This window comes from Lepidochelys kempii, chromosome 8, assembly GCF_965140285.1.
Source record: "Lepidochelys kempii isolate rLepKem1 chromosome 8, rLepKem1.hap1, whole genome shotgun sequence".
Lineage (NCBI taxonomy): Eukaryota > Metazoa > Chordata > Testudines > Cheloniidae > Lepidochelys > Lepidochelys kempii.
In genome coordinates, this window is record NC_136387.1 from 46,484,936 (window position 1) to 46,495,757 (window position 10,822).

The window sequence follows — 10,822 nt, forward strand, 5'->3', positions numbered from 1 at the left end:
CAACACACAGACCCCTGTGCCCCTCCCCCCAAGTCCCGCCTGCTTCCCGGAGTGGCGCGGGGGCAGGGCAGGCAGGCAGGCTGGGAGCCTGCCCTGCCCCCAGTGCGCGCTGGGCCGGACCCGCCCCCCGAATGCCTCCTGCAGCCGCACCCCCTGCATTGAGCCCCCTGCTGCACCCCACAACCCTCCTGCACCCCGACCCCCTGCCCTAAGCCCCCTGCCGCACCCCTCCTGTACCCCAACCCCCTGCCCTGAGCCGCCTGCCGCACCCCGACCCCCTTCTCTGAGCCCCCTGCCACACTCCGCACACCTCCTGCACCCAACCCCCTGCCCTGAGCCCTCTGCTGCACCCCGCACCCCTCCTGCACCCCAACCTCCTGCCCTGAGCCGCCTGCCGCAGCGTGCACCCTGACCTCCTGCTGCACCCTGCACCCCTCCTGCACCCCCTGGGGGCAGGGAGGGGACAGAGTTGGGGTGGGGATTTCAGGGAAAGGTTTGGAATGGGGGCAGGGAAGGGGTGGGAAAAGGCAGGACAGGGGTGGGGCCTCATGGAAGGGGTGGAGTGGGGGCAGGGCCGGGGCAGCACGGGGGCTGGTTACTGGTGCGGCCCTCGGGCCAATGTACTAGTCCTCATGCGGCCCTCGTGGTCATTTGAGTTTAAGACCCCTGGTCTGTGGCAAGGTTTGCTTTGAACCTAGGGCAGGGGTTCTCAGGACAAATTTTTTGGTAGCCTCAGAGCGCAGCCACCAACTCTTGCTGGTGGCCGCTCTCACACTTTTTCCTAAAATACTTAATTAGCTTTAGGAAAAACAAATAAATATACATGTGCAATTCACTGTAATTTATTTATTGCTAGCTAGTAAATCTGTTGTAAAAAGTGATATTAACAAACATAAAAGTATCACTTTTCACCGAAGACTTACTGATCCCCGGCAAATCTGGGGGCAAATTAATTAAGCCCTGGATGGGGGAGTGAGGGTAGGCAGTAGGGGCCAGGGGCAATGGAATTGGGGGGGGCACATAGTGGGGGACTAGAGTCTGAAGCCCTGTAGCCAGGGGACAGGGATGGAGCCTGAAGCCAGGCAGCCAGAGTCTGTCGCCCCATCACTCTGGGGTGAAGCCCAAAGCCTGAGCCCCACCACCCCTGGGAAGTTGGGGAACTTACCAGCTGTCTACTCCTCTAGCATTTTGCTCCAGCTGTCTCCAAAAGGGGGCAAGGCCCAACCCCTGCTTGCAGTCCCAGCAGCCAACATCAAGGCGGTGCATCCAGGAGCAACAGGGAGGGGGAGTGGCTGCTGCTTTGTCACCCACCCCCAATGCTGCAAGAAAAGCCGCTGGTGGAGGCATGTGGCCAAGGTGGCGGCATTTGAGAAACGCTGACCTAGGGTAACTTATACTATGGGCTTATGTGCACATGCTCTTACTGTTAACAAAGAGTCTGTCTTATGCAGGTGGAATCGGTACAGAAAACAAGGTTGTTAAAATGACTTGCAACAAATTGTAGCAGAATCAGAACTCCAGCCATCTCTGCATGCTGACTGGTCTGTTGGTCCAACATGTAGTGCCCTGATTTGCCCAGAGTAGGCCTACTCCTGAAACTGGTTTACCACCAGGCTGGTATGAACAGCCATCTATATAAGCCAGGGGGTACTTCTCACACATTCCTTATCCTAATGGAAGTGTCTGGTCCATGTTGCAGGCAGTTCTGACATGAGGGTTACTTCCTCTCCTCTGAGGGTCTGCTCTGCAGCCATGAATTTCAGCTCACCCCTGTGCAGTTAGCAGTTTCTTGCTTCTGGTGCAGTACCTCTCTCAGGGCATTCCCTACAGAGATAACGTCCAGGTTACAACACAAGTTCTGGAAAGCGTTCCACTCTATCTTACCACTAACCAGAAATCTAGTGGACTGGTGGAAAGTTGCTAACACAGCTCTTTCTCCACCAACGTGTTCCTGAAAATTTTGGACAGCGCAGACAGTAGCAAGCAAAGCTGCATCAGGATCTGATTACTTCCTCTTACTTCACTGAAGTTTTTCCTGGCTTAAACTGTCACTCTGTCATCAGTATCATGCTTTTGGTGCAGTACAGCTCTGTCACGCTAGTCAGTGGGACTCACTTCAATGTTTCCCCTCTCTCAGGATAAGCTAGGCATGGAGCCTGGGATATCCTTTTCTTGAACTCCTTCAACTGCTTCTTCCTATTCTCGCCCCCAAGTCCACAGTGTATCTCACTGGTTCTCAAACTTTTTTTTTCGCGGACCACTTGAAAATTGCTGAGGGTCTAGGCGGACCACTTAGTGATCTTTCTAAATGTTGTTTGTACCATTAGCTAACTATTGTAAAGCGCTTTGGATAAAAGCACTATATAAAAAAACTTACTAGTAATAATTAACGGGTTATTTTGTTTTACAGATAAAAGACCACAACTCATATTTTAATATCAGTAGTCTTACCTTTCTAATGCAACCGTTCTAAGTCTTACCTTTCTAACCTGCCATGGCAGCCCCGGGGCTGGGAAGGAGGGGGGGGTCTCTCCTTCTCTCTCCCACCGCAGCAGCCCCCGAGCTGGGGCTGGGAAGAAGGGAGGTCTCTCCCCTGCCACAGAGCCACAGAACTGGGGCTGGGAAGGAGGGGGGTCTCTCCCCTGCCACAGAGCCACAGAGCTGGGGCTGGGAAGGAGGGGGGTCTCTCCCCTGCCACAGAGCTGGGGCTGGGAAGGAGGGGGTCTCTCCCCTGCCACAGAGCTGGGGCTGGGAAGGAGGGGGTCTCTCCCCTGCCACAGAGCCACAGAGCTGGGGCTGGGAAGGAGAGGGTCTCTCCCCTGCCACAGAGCTGGGGCTGGGAAGGAGGGCCGTCTCTCCCCAGAGCCGCAGCCCTGGAGCTGGGGAAAGTCGCCTCTTTCTCTGGCCACCGCAGCCCTGCCCATCCCAAATTCCCCCCACCTCCTCTTCTCATCCCACTGCACCCTCCCACCTGCCCCTTATTCCCCCCAAGGCCACCACCTCCCCTTATATGTGCGTCTTCTCCAGGGTCCAGGCACCTAATTAGTGGAGCCACGCCTGCACGGCTCTGCTAATTAGGTGGGTGGCCCTTCATTGTCTCGTGTGCAGCCGCCCAGGCACGCACCTTAGAGGGCACTATCGGCGGACCGCCTGAATGGAGCTCGTGAACCACTGGTGGTCCATGGACCACAGTTTGAGAACCTCTGTATCTTTCTGCAACAGGATAAGAAGAGGCTGAACAATTTCCGAGTACTCACTAATCAACTGCCTAGAGTAATTACGGACGCCCAGAAAACTTTAACTCTATGAAAGTTGCTGGGGATTTTATTTCCTGAATTGCCTGTACCCTGTTGACTTGTGGCCTAATATCTTCCGGATTTAACTCTATTCTTAGGTATCACACCCTTTTCCTGCATCAATGCCCTCTAGGCAACAAAATCTTAGCTCCACCCTATCCTGAAACAACATATATCTTCTTTCTTTGCAATGTTTTTTCCAGGAAAGGGTCTTGAGCAGCATGCCATCTACATATATCATATGGCATAGCTTTGTGCAGAAGCAAGGTATATTTTTCGTGGGCATTAGAGTACCCGAAGATGCACCTTTTCCAGGTGAACTCTTGGTGACAGAATGAAAAGACCTATTTATATTGATCACCTGGATCTGTTTTTAGCGTCCAAAACCCATTTGCTATATCCAGAGCAGAGAAGATTTTTGCCTCAGACACAAGAGCTTTCCTCTGAACTGTGTATCCCATTGGTCACTGGGATAATGGTACTCATTTATTAAGCTGTCTAGAGTCTACCATGAGCTGCCAGTCCCACTAGGTTTTACAATAGGCCAGATTGGGCTATTAAAGATGGAATTACACTCTTAGAAAGGAAAATAACATATGTGTGTATCTAATGTCTTTTGCATAGACTCATAAATGGCCAATGTATTCTATACTGCCTTATGAAAACAGGGGGCCCTCATGGTTCTGTGGCGATCTTAACTTCCTGTAGGCTAGTTTCTCCAGTCACAAGAGTCCTTTGCAGAGATTTCACAGAATTCTGTCGATAGCTGTGTCAACTCTTCCCTCTGCCAATCATTCTCTAGAGCATATGCCAATTGTACCTTTCCCTCTACTTATTGTTCAAAGGCCAAGGGTGGGTGACTGTGCTCTTTTTCCATTGCACTGATTTTCAGAAGTGTGTGTGTGTGTGTGGAGGGGGGGTTGATTAAGAAATATTTTCCTGAAAGCATCATGCCATCCCTCCCCACATCACGACTTGTTACTTTATGGTAGTATCTTCCTAAAGGGGTTTCAGAGGAATGGGATCATGGAGGGGTACGTCTGCACTGTCTCTCTTAGGTTTCTCCCCTGTAACATCACTTCTGGCAGCACCCCAGTTATAGGAATGTTAAGCTCAAAAACAACAATTAGATGCCGAGTTTCACTGTGAGCAGAGAGATGTATCTCTGTAGGGTGAAACTCGTCACCAGGAGGTAACAGCCCCAGACTGAATTTCCAGGAAGGGATATCCTCAGGGTCTCAACCCAGTGAAAGCAATTGTCAAGAGGGATTAAAGCAAACCTGTTCACTCCCTGGCCTCTGTTCATTTCGGCAAATCAGAGGTCTTTTCTCTGCCTTTCTGGGCCATGCCTCTTGTCACCTACACCTTCTGTGCTAGCATGACAATTTGCCTCATGATGGTTTTATCTGGCTCTATAATCTACTCTATTCTTTCTCTGATATAGGCTGGTAACTATTCCAGATATAAAATTGTCTCAGATGGGAGTGCTGGTCCAGATCCACAGCACCACTACATTTGAAACAAACCCATTTCATCACTGGATAAAAGGACTTGGGGGTGTCATCCTTATGCAACTTAGGCTTGTAAACCAAAGTGGTGGGGCACATCACCTGTGCATAATAATTGGTGAGCTCAAGGCATGATTTTTCAAAATTTTGGTTGATGTCTGGGGATAATGTTTCCAATCAGACTCTGGAGTTTGTAGTTTAAGTCCTCTTTAGAAATCTCATTATATCATTTTCTGAAACGCCTTCAACATTTGCTAGGAAAGTGTTAACTATAGTGATACGCTCATGAAGTCGAGCTCCCTTCATATGGGGGCAAGATTCTCAAAGTCTGTTTAGCTTCTTCAAACAATTCCTATTTATCTGGACCTTAAGGTCAGGGAGGACCATCCCCAGAAAGAGTTCTCTCTACCTCAGGAACCTCTGGGGCACTGGGGAGTCTAGGTGCTGCCAAGAATCTTCCTCACCTCCACTTAAGAGTAACCCTTTCTGCAAATAACTCATGATTTTTATCACCCACTCCCTCTGAGAACCTTGACCACTTTATCTATTTCTACCTATAGGCTGTCTACATCTTTTGCTAGGCCTCGAGCTTTTTTCTTCTCAGAGTTTAGCATCTCTCTTTCCTTTGACAAATTCTCCAACTCTCTGTTCAGTAGGGTGGAACCACAAGCAATATACAAGGATCTATGTTCCTAGGATACAATGCCTGCCACTGCATCTTTCAGGATTTGGCTGAGGGTCTCTTGCAAACTGATTGAAATCTTGTCTTTCCCATTGTGACTTGCTAACCTCGCTCCCTAGCTAGATGGTCTAGAAGGTAGGAAGCTACCTCGGCTTCATGTTCCATATGAATTGGTGGACTCACCTTTAGGGGCTGGAATTAATTCACTTTATCACAATGTGGTGTTGGATGTAGGACACTAGGTGGAAGAACAACTGAAAAACTTAGCTCACCGTTTGATTCTTCCAGGTGTGGTGACCAGAGTCCTCCTTCTGGCGTGGCTTCGGGTGACAGGTCTTCCACTGAGAGGACGGGGAGAAAGTTCAGCTTCTCCAAAATCTGAAACAAACCTTTCCTGCAGGTGAATGTAAAAAACACAAAGGGAAGTTTTTCATCTCACAACTTTATCAAAACTTGTAGGGAATCTTCTATTCCAGATTTCTGTGTCTGGTTTGATTGAACCGTGTGCCCCTGCCCCCCCTCCCACTTTCGGCACTCTTACCAGGGAGTTTCACTTCCTTACAGGGTGAGCTTTAGGAACACAGTGATCAGAAGGCAACTTCTTCTTTTCTCACTCACTGACCAACTTTCAGCTTGGAGCTTATTAACTCTTTACCAAACTGTTTATCTTAGAGAGCGGGGTCACAGGTACACTGATCAAAGACACCTTTACGCACCTTGAAAGGATGTCTCTCCTAATGACTGATACAGTATCCTGTCAATGATGCCAATTTGTAATAATAGGGTTTTCGCAACTTAAGTCAAATGTTTTATTCATGTTTAATTAAAAGTTCCTTTAACTAAAGTGGTTTTTGCCTCATCACCATTTGAACAGAGAAATCTAATTTGGGGTGGTTTGATAACTTATTTGAGAACATAAACAACTAGAAGGTTAGCTAATTTCTTATACTTCCCTGAAGTACTAAATAATATGAAAATTAGATTGAAATTACAATATAAATCAAGTTAGTCAAATCAAGGCATTCATTATACAAATTAGAACTGGTTAACTAAAAAGAAAACAATTTGACACCAGCAACTGGTCAAATCATTGCATGAGTGGAGATCTGGAGCTCCCCTGGGGAGTGGAAGAGGGGACATATGCCACCCCCCAATGATCTCATAAGGCCCCAAATTATTGTCAGAAAGGCCAAAAGGCGGACACTATGTGCATCCTTTATATAAATTATAAATCACAGCAAAATACTGACTTTTTAAAAACTCTTACAATCCAAGACTTTCCAGGGGTCTAACTAGTCCATGGACACTTGGAAGGTTGTTTATTTTTTAAATGGCGACATCCAGGGCCCCCAGAATACCCACTTGCTCTCCAAATAATGGGCCCCTAGAGTCAGCCCATGAGCACGCTCAATAATTAAATCACAAAGTTCACATGCACCAATGATAGAATGATTAATTAGGCCTTGTGCAAACTTTCAGTGGCATGTAGGATACATGCAGCTACATGCTGCAGTGAAAGGCTCCAGCAGTGGGGAAAAGCTCCAGCAGCAGGGAAAGGCTCCGGCAGTGGGGAGGCAGCAGGACACTACACTGCTAAAAGTAGCCATGTAGATGTGGGTGGCACTGTTTGGGCATGTAGAAAGCCATGTAGGGTACATACCCTAGGATTTTGGCATATCTCTGCTCTACTCACCAAAGCAGTGCCTCATTGTCTACACTGCTATGTATACCTATGCAGGGGAGGGTGGGCGTGCACTGTCTGTACTCTACATGCCACTGTCAGTGCGGACCTACACTCAGTCTTTCTACCTCTATGCAGGTTTCAGAGTGGTAGCCGTGTTAGTCTGTATCAGCAGAAAGAAGAGGAGTACTTGTGGCACCTTAGAGACTAACCAATTTATTGGAGCATAAGCTTTCGTGGACTAAGCTTTTGTGGACTAAAGCCCACTGATGAAGTGGGCTTTAGTCCACGAAAGCTTATGCTCCAATAAATTGGTTAGTCTCTAAGGTGCCACAAGTCCTCCTCGTTCTTTCTGCTGATACAGACTAACACGGCTACCACTCTGAAACCTGCATAGAGATAGAAAGACTGAGTGTAGGTCCGCACTTACAGTGGCATGTATCTGATGAAGTGGGCTTTAGCCCACAAAAGCTTATCTCTATGCAGTTTACTTATCTACTTCTACTTTTCCTTGTGGAAACAATAGGTTAAGGTTTGGATCTTTACGATCCCCCAGTGAAATTTAGTGATCTGTGGCAAGGTTTGCTTTGAACCTAGGTTAATTAATGCACAGTGGCAACTTATACTATGGGCTTATGTGCATGTGCTATTTCTGCCCACCCGCCTACCCACCTTATGAAGGCTCAGACAAGTCTTTCCTCTCAGGTATCTCTACACAGGAATTTAAATAACCTGCTAAGAAAACCAAAAGAAGAAATTTACTTAGAAAGAGAAAATGGATCAGCTTTTCAGCTTGCTTGGTCTGTGGAGCCTCAGAGTCGGTCAGGAACTGCAGTGTAGGAACCGAGTGATGTCTTCTGCCTGAGGTACCGTCACACAAGTGGGTGTTGTCCTCTGGTCAACCGGCTAGTCTGCGATGTCTTTGTCTCTACTTTCCCTGAGAGAGAAGTAGGCGTATCAACAACCTGGCTGTTGTCGTGGTGACCTCGGGAGAAGCACACTTTCTTCCTCATTTGACTGGTCTTTTATTGATGAAACTCAGACTGGTATCATCCCACAATACCCCTCTGGTGATCTGCTCATCGAATCAGGGGCACACAGGTTTCACACTCGAACTGCGTCGTCCAATCCTGATCAAGTGATGTCAGTCTGACTTTTGGTCCACTCTTGGGACCCCCCTTCCTAGTGTACTAGTTCTTTGTCACATCCACAATCCATGTGTTTTTGTCAAGCAAGCAATATTAGGGGAATAAGAGGAGGTCATGACTCCACCAAAGTAACCTCTTCCGCATGGCTTCTTGACTGTTAGGGTCTGATGCTTTCCTGGTCATAAACTTATGACCCATTGTCCTTTTACTTAGAAAGGTTGTTCCCTATCCATTCACACATCTCACATTCACATTTCCTCAAGGCCTGTGAGACTTCATGGCCAGAGTAACAAATTACGGAACTGTCACCCTGTCTGGAAAACTGTGGGAACTGCATGAAAAGTTCTTTCACTCTATCACAGCTCAAAGTCAAGTAGCTTCAAAACTTCTTGTTAAATCTATTAACATAAACTTATTAAAATGTGGCAAAATTTATATTTAATATCTATATTACCATAGGCCAGTAAAAAGAATAAAGAATCCAGTAAAGAATCAGGATGGCAGCATCAGCCCAAGTCTACAGGGCCAGTTGCCTGTGCAATTGGTCAGCTAGATTATTTCCTAGTGCCACAGGATCCTGCTCCTTAGAATGACCTTTCCCAGTAATCGTTAGGTTTGCTTCTTGCATTAAACCTCTATTAACAAAATGTGCATAATTTCCTTGCCATGAGCCCTTTTCATGTCACACTTTTTCCATTCAGTTAATTATGCTAAAAATGTCTCATGGAGGTGGAACTGGAACAGACAACTAGCCTGTTAAGGAAGTGACTTGCAACAAACTGTAGTGGAATCAGAACGCCAGCCATCTCTGCATGCTGACTGGTCTGTCGGCCCAGCGTGTACTGAGTGTCAGGGACTGTGCCCTGCAGGGCCGGCTCCAGGCACCAGCGAACCAAGCAGGTGCTTGGGGGAGCAAATGTAAAGGAGTGGCAGGACGTCAGGCTCTGAGGTGGTAATCTGCCCTTGGTGGTGGCGGGAATTCAGCGGCTGCACCTTCACTCCACCTCTGTGTTCGGCGGGCAGGGTTCCGCCTCCCTGTTCGGCGGCAAGTTGTTGGGGTTTTTTTTGCTGCTTGGGGCGGCAAAAATGCCGGAGCCGGCCCTGGTGCCCTGATTCGCCCATACCAAGCCTACTCCTACAACTGGCTTACCACCAGGCTGGTATGAACAACTGTCAATATAAGCTATAGGACATTTTTCATAGATTCCTTATCATAATAGAAGTGTCTGGTCAACGTTGCAGGCAGATCAGACATGAGGGTTACTTCCTCTCCTCCGAGGGTCTGCTCTGCAGCCATAAACTTCAGTTAACCCCGTGCCGTTAGCAATCAAACTTCAGCTAACCCTATGCCACTAGTAGTTTCTTGCTTCTGGTGAAGTGGATCTCTAAGGGGTAACAGGTTCCAATACAACTTCTGGAAACCTTTCCCCTCTATTTTATCACTAACCAGAATACTCGTAGGCTAGTGACAGGTTTCTACTACAACTCTTTCTCCTCCAACATATTCGAGAGGCATCATTTGCTATGGGATGGGGGTGGGGGTTAGTTGCCCTCCCCCCAGACCTTGGTTTGGCTCCCCCAGACTTTCATAGCTCCTTGCCAGCTGGTTCTGAATGGTCTCCCCAGGGCTGCAAAGCCAGGGCTCCTAACTGTTGCATTGTCAGTGCAGTGCCCCTATCCCTGCCAGCCAGCCGGGGATCAGCGGTCGCAGCTTGGGCTGGAGCTGAGTCTGGAGTAAGCCAGGCCCCAATCTCAGATCTCTACCAGCCATCAATGAGAGATGCACATGCGTGGCCCTCCATCCCCCACCTCCCAGAAAAGGACTGACCTGCCACTTCCCCAGCTCTCCTCTGGGATGGGCCTGGCCTGCTAACCTGCCATGAGCAGCTACAGCCTCACTGGAGATGCAGAAGTGGAGAAGCCGATGCATCTTTGCCCCTTCTCCCCTGAATTTTTCTGAATCACAGAATCAGAGAATCAGAGAATATCGGGGTTGGAAGGGACCTCAGGAGGTCATCTAGTCCAACCCCCTGCTCAAAGCAGGACCAATCCCCAACTAAATCATCCCTGACCTTAAAAACTTCTAAGGAAGGAGATTCCACCATCTCCCTAGATAACGCATTCCAGTGTTTCACCACCCTCCTAGTGAAAAAGTTTTTCCTAATATCCAACCTAAACCTTCCCCACTGCAACTTGAGACCATTACTCCTCGTTCTGTCATCTGCTACCACTGAGAACAGTCTAGATCCATCCCCTTTGGAACCCCCTTTCAGGTAGTTGAAAGCAGCTATCAAATCCCCCCTCATTCTTCTCTTCCGCAGACTAAACAATCCCAGTTCCCTCAGCCTCTCCTCATAAGTCATGTGTTCCAGTCCCCTAATCATTTCTGTTGCCCTCCGCTGGACATTTTCCAATTTTTCCACATCCTTCTTGTAGTGTGGGGCCCAAAACTGGACACAGTACCCCAAATGAGGCCTCACCAATGTCGAATAGAGGGGAACGATCAC